The sequence below is a fragment of the Brassica napus genome, chromosome C5 (assembly GCF_020379485.1).
Source record: "Brassica napus cultivar Da-Ae chromosome C5, Da-Ae, whole genome shotgun sequence".
NCBI lineage: Eukaryota > Viridiplantae > Streptophyta > Magnoliopsida > Brassicales > Brassicaceae > Brassica > Brassica napus.
In genome coordinates, this window is record NC_063448.1 from 4,549,726 (window position 1) to 4,556,129 (window position 6,404).

The window sequence follows — 6,404 nt, forward strand, 5'->3', positions numbered from 1 at the left end:
TCAACATAAACTAGCAAATACACTAGTCTTCCCATGTTATAGATGAAGAGAGACGTGTCCGCCAGTGAGTTTTTGAAGCCAAGACTGAGGAGAAAGGTTTGAAGTTCTTCGTACCAAGCACGGGGTGCGTGTTGAGTCCATAGACAGCTTTCCGAAGACGACAACATGGGATGGTTTGTCTGGATCAATGAAGCCGGGTGGTTGCTCCATGTAAACTCCTCTTTCAGAGTTCCTTGAAGGAAGGCATTATTGACATCTAGTTGTTGGATAGGCCATGATCGAGAGACTGCAATATCCAGGATAAGACGGATTGTGGTCGCCTTTATGACCGGACTGAATGTAGAAGTATAATCACGCCCAAACTGCTGTGTGTAGCCTTTGGCAATGAGGCGGGATTTACAGCACTTATGACTCCCATCTGCAAAGAACTTATTAGTATAAATCCAGCGACAACCAATGATATTTTGATGAGCTTGACGAGGAACGAGCTCATAGGTCTGGTTGCGAGCAAACGCATCCAGTTCAGTTGACATAGAGCCTCTCCACCTCTTATCAAGTAACGCTTGGTTCACCGTCCTTGGTTCAGGAGGGTAGTTGTTGGTGTATCTAGCTGAGAGGTTGAGTTTGGTTTTGGTTTGGAGATGTTATTCTTTTGACGGGTGGTCATGGGATGTTTATTTGCTATTATCGGGGCTGGTTCTGGAGGAAGGGAGGAAGACGACGAGGGTGAGAAGATGGATTTGTGGTTGGGCCTAAGGGGTTTGTGGTTAGGTTTTCAGGTTGGGCCTGAGATGGTTGTGGGCTTCGTGGTTTAGATTTGGAGAAGAATTATTTGGGTGTATGGGCTTGGGTTGGTTTGGTTTTAAAGGAAGAGGGCCGGTTTGATTTGAAAGATTAGAGTTAGGGATCATACCTGATTGTGTTTCACGAACAACGCCACCGTCTGAGTTCTCCGATGTCACCGGCGGTGGAGAAGCTATCCTCGGGGTCCCCAGAGATGGCATAGTAGAGTCAGCGAGTGGCGGTCTGAGGGGAATAAGAGAGTGTAAAGGTTCATTTTGCTGAGGTGAGGAGTTGGGTTCGGAGGAAGCTCGGGGTTTGAAGATCGTGGAAAGGGGAAGACTTGTTCATCGAACTGAACGTGTCTGGAGACATAGATTCTCCTTGTTGTCAGCTGAAGACATAAATAGGCACTCTGAGATGTGGAGTATCCCAAGAAGACACACGGAGTAGAACGGTTGTCAAGTTTATGAGTGCTATAAGGGCGAAGCCAGGGAAAGCATAAACAACCAAAGATCTTCAGCTTGTCATAGTTAGGAGTGGTTCCAAACAGCTTTGCAAATGGAGATGTCATGTTCAAACCGGAGTTGGGAGACGATTTATGAGATAAACGGCGGTGGAGAACGCATACGTCCAGTAGCTGCGAGGCATTCCTGCATGAGATAAGAGAGAGAGTTCGGTCTCAACGATGTGGCGGTGCTTGCGTTCAGACACTCCATTGTGTTCTGGGGTATGGGGGGGGAGAAGTGAGATGAGATATGCCTGCTGCAGAGAGGAAGGACTTGAGCGCCAGGTACTCTCCACCATTGTCTGAGTATAAAGTACGATTTTGAGGTTGAACTTATTCTCCACAAGAGCTTTAAAAGAAGTGAAAACCTCACGGACTTGGGACTTGGTTTTCAAGGGGAAGAGCCACGAGTACCGTGTAAAATGATCAACAAAGACTACATAATATTTGTAGTTATCGACAGAGATCACAGGAGACATCCAGACATCAGTGAAAATATATTCAAGAGGTTTGTTTGAGGAGATTGAGGTTTGAGAAAAAGGTAGTTTATGGGATTTATTAATAGAACAATCTGGGCACAACGAAGGCTGTGAAGAAGAATGCAACACTGGAATAGAAAACTTTGAAACAATAGTTTTTAAAGTAGACAAAGAGGGGTGGCCCAAGCGATCATGCCAGTCTTTAAGAGTTGGTGTAGGTTTGGTGGAGACGAAAAAGGATTGAAGGGTGGGAAGGGGAAGCTGGCCACTCGTATAACTCATTCTTGGTTCTGCCGTGGAGCAATGGGGCACCCGAGGATAGATCCTTCACCTGAAAGTGAGCAGGGAAAAATTCAACGGAGACTTTGTTAGCGTTACACAACCGATATACTGAGATAAGTTCTTGTGAATGTTAGGAACACAGAGAACATTAGTTAAAGACAAGGGTTTAGAGGAAGAGGGAAAAGATAGTGAACCAGTGTGCGTTATTGGCAGAGGAGAGCCATCGCCTATGAGCACAGCATCGTTGCCATTGTACGGTGAGTGCAGAGCAAGGTTGTCAAGATCGTTCGTCATATGGTGAGTGGCCCCACTGTCGAGAAGCCAGGAGTTGTTCAGAGTGGTTGCACCAAGAGCAAGGTTCGCACGTGGTTGCCATGGTGGATAGGCGTTGTTGACGGAGACGCTACCAGTAGAAGAACCATGACCATGAAGCTGAGGACACCTGCGTGCGCTATGGCCCTGAACTCCACAGATTTGACAACGCCCCTGGTATCCTCCTTGTGAACCTTTTTGATACTTGTTGTTGTTGTTGCCATGCTTGTGTTGTTGATTGCGGTTCCACTGTTGATTGTTCTGAGGCATGCGCGGGTGATTGTAACGAGAGTTTGGCGGCTGTGTGGAAGCAACATTAGCAGTGACAGGAATAGCTGCAGGTTCCTTCAAGGAGGTGAGGAGCTTAGCTTCTTTGTTGAGAAGCTTCTCATGAATTTCCGTCACAGTAGGTGTGATGTCACGTCCTTCTAACTGATCCACAATTGACTTGTATTCTTCAGGAAGACCACCAAGGATGTATTCAACTTGATCTTCATGCTCAATAGGTTTCCCAACGAGTGCAAGTTGATCAAATCTCGTAACAAACCCTTGCAGGTACTCATGAATAGTCTTTGTACCTTTTGTCCAGCCCTTGATTTGGAGTTTGATCTGCTGGATATGACCCCTTGTAGGTTTGGCATATGTGGAGGAGAGAGTGGACCAGATCTCAACAGCTGTCTTCGCAGTGGATACAATAGGTTGGATAGTGGGCGTAATGGCACCTATTAGACCACTGAAAATAAGACGATCTTGACGGGTCCAAGTAGTGAACTCGGGATTCGGTGTGGTGACTCCGTCGTTGACAACAGTGGGCGCTGGCGGTGGGTTGGAGCCATCAAGGTGACCAGAAATTCCATAGCCATCCAGAAGAGCCTGAATCTGGATACTCCACATGAGAAAGTTGTTTGAGGAAAGTTTGGTAACATTGGACATGTTAATGTGAAGGAGCGCTTTGGGTGTGATCTCAACGGTTTCAGCAGTTGTGGTGGACATGGTTGAATTGAGGAAGAAGAAGAAGAAGCAAAAAGAGAGGGGGATCGAATAGATCGAGCAAAGAAGAGAAGCGGAGAGATTTTAAGAAGAAAAACTTTAAGAAGGCTCTGATACCATATGAACGGTAATATTCATATATCTCTCATAGAAGAGTGGCTACAGCATGATTATATACAGATACGACTAATACCCTAGGAGCTCTGTATTTACATATGTTACCATAAGTGTATTATGAGAATATTACAGACTTGATAGAGAGGGATCTAGTATCCTTAACAGAAGGTTTCTTCATATGTTTTCTGAGATTGGTAAATCCGGTAATTTGTATTTTTCTTCAGGAAGCAAAACTTAATATGGGAACAAATTCATTAGAAACAATACATTAAATATGGGGAAAATTCTAAAAAATACCCAACTAAATTTTGTTAAGTTTTTTAATACCCAAACTTTTTTTCCGTCCAATTTAATATCCCAACTAATTATTTTTCTCACTTTAATACATAAAATTTTAAAATTGTACCTCTTTTAATACTTAAACTTTGTTTATTTTAATTAAAATACTAATAAGTTTCAAACGAAATTTAAAAGATCTTCAAATCTAAGAAAAATGTAAAACAAAATCTAATTTTATTTTAAGATTTAAGAAAGTATGTAAATAAACTATGGAGAAAATTTTAAAAAAATATAAAATTTAATTTTTAAGAAAATAAATAAATTTGTTTTTTTTATTTCAGAAAAAAAAAAATTTACTACTTAAAACTTTTATTATAGAATTTAAGATTAAATAAAATTTAGATACTTTTATTTCTCAAGCATAAAATAAAATAGAATTTTCTGAGATTTTTTATAAATTTTAGAGATTTTTAAATTTCATTTGAAACTTATTAGTATTTCTATTAAATAAATAAAGTTTGGGTATTAAAATGCACAATTTTAAATGTTGGTGTATTAAAATGAGCAAAATAGTTTATCGGGGTATTAAATTGGGTAGTAAAAAAGTTTAAGTATTAAAAAGCTTAAAAATTTACTTGGGGTATTTTTATGAAATTTACCCTTAAATATTCATGTATTTAATTTGTTTATATTTGTTGTCAATAAAAGACGGTAAATTGTCAAAAATATCACATTCATAGTATCATTTTTCATGTTTACACTAAACATTTTTGCCTTCAGTTTTTAATGAAGGGTAAAAGACATTTATAACCTATGGCTAACTAATCTAGACTTGGATTTAGAGTTGAGGGGTGGGGTAGAGTTTTTGAAATATGAAATTTAAGATTCTAATAAATATTTAAATAAATACTTAGAAAATTTAAAAAAAATTAAAAAAGTTTAAAACATAATTTTTTATTTTTAAAAAAGAAATTTTGAAAAAAAAAGTATAATTCGAAAACATAATTTCTTTTTACTTATTTAAATAATTATTTATATATATATAAAGAACATGAATATAAGAGTCTTTTGTCACTTAATAAAAAATGTATTTTTGAAAATATCTTTTTAGTGGTGGTAAACATAAAATTCCCACATAAAAGACACTTTGGCTTTTAATAGTTTATTGGAAGGGAAATTGCCACAAATACCACATTCATAGTACCACTTTTCATGTCTACACTAATCATTTTTATTCTCACTTTTTATGAAGGGTAAAAGACACTTATACCCCTAGAGTTAACTAATATAGACTTAGGGTTTACAGTTGAGGGGTGGTGTAGGATTTTTGGAATGTGAAATTTAGGATTCTAATAAATATATAATAAATACTTAAAAAATATAAAAAGAAATTTAAAAATAGTTTCAAATATAATTTTCGATTTTAAAAAAGAAATTTGAAAATAAATAAAAAAATTTCGATAAAAGAAAATTCAAAAAAAAATTATAAAAAAGTTCGAATCTGAAAAAGTATAATTCGAAACATAAAAAAAGTTATTTTTAATTTCGTAATTTTTTATGTTTTTTTTTTTTTATTTTTATTTATTTAAATAATGATTTATTATATATATAGAGAACAAGTGTATAAGAATCTTTTGCATCTTAATGAAGAATGTATTTTTGAAATGTCTCTTTAGTGGTGGTAAAGATGAAAAGTAGTATTATGAAAGTGGTAAACATGAAATTCCTGTTGGTAAACCCTGGAGTACTATGACTATATTATAGTATGATAGTTTGAGTTCCAATTCACAAACACAATCATCTCTATTTCAAGAAAGAATATAATGTCCTCTATGATAAAATAACATCCATAATTGCATAGTGAAATTCTTGAAATTAGTGAAAAAATTTAAGCCCAAATCAATCGCCTTATGTTAAATTAAAAATAGGTTTAATTACAACTAAAAATGGTCACGGCCTAACTTATACAATCGAAAACATAATAGTATAAATATATATTAAAAATTTGAGCACATATAAATATTTAATTTTTCAATACTATATGTTTTAAATTTTTAATTTTATAAACTTCTGCGCGGGTCTTGTCCTAGTTTCTTAATATATTCTGATTATGGCATGCATTCTTTTCAAGCTTTTGAAGAAAAGACTTTCCAAAGGCAATGATCTGTGATGAGAAAGCACTAATTAAAGAGCATTGATCAATGTGAATGTCTTGGCATAAATCAGGAACTCTGTTCTGTACAGCTTTAATCTATTTGATTAATCTCACCGAATAGCTCAACGAGTTTGTTCCATATTATTGATCCTCAAAGCGGAGGCTTCATTTGGTTTAAACCAGTCTTATGAATCTGGAGGTGGAAACAAGACAAGAATTTGTGTTAACAACAAAAGTGTTTATGAAGAGAGGAGGAATATATATATATATATATATATATATATATATATATAATAAGAGAGAGAGAGAGGCGCACCATCCCCATTCACCTACTTAACGAAAAATGAAGCAATAACGTTACTTGTGACTTGTGAGAGTGGCTTGCGTGTTGGTTTATAAATTGCTTTTGGTTTTGTCTGTGTGCTTTTCTCTTTTGTCATCGTTTTTATTGTGGGTGATTCAGTTAAGATTGATGCATTCTTATTTATTTTTTACAACTGTG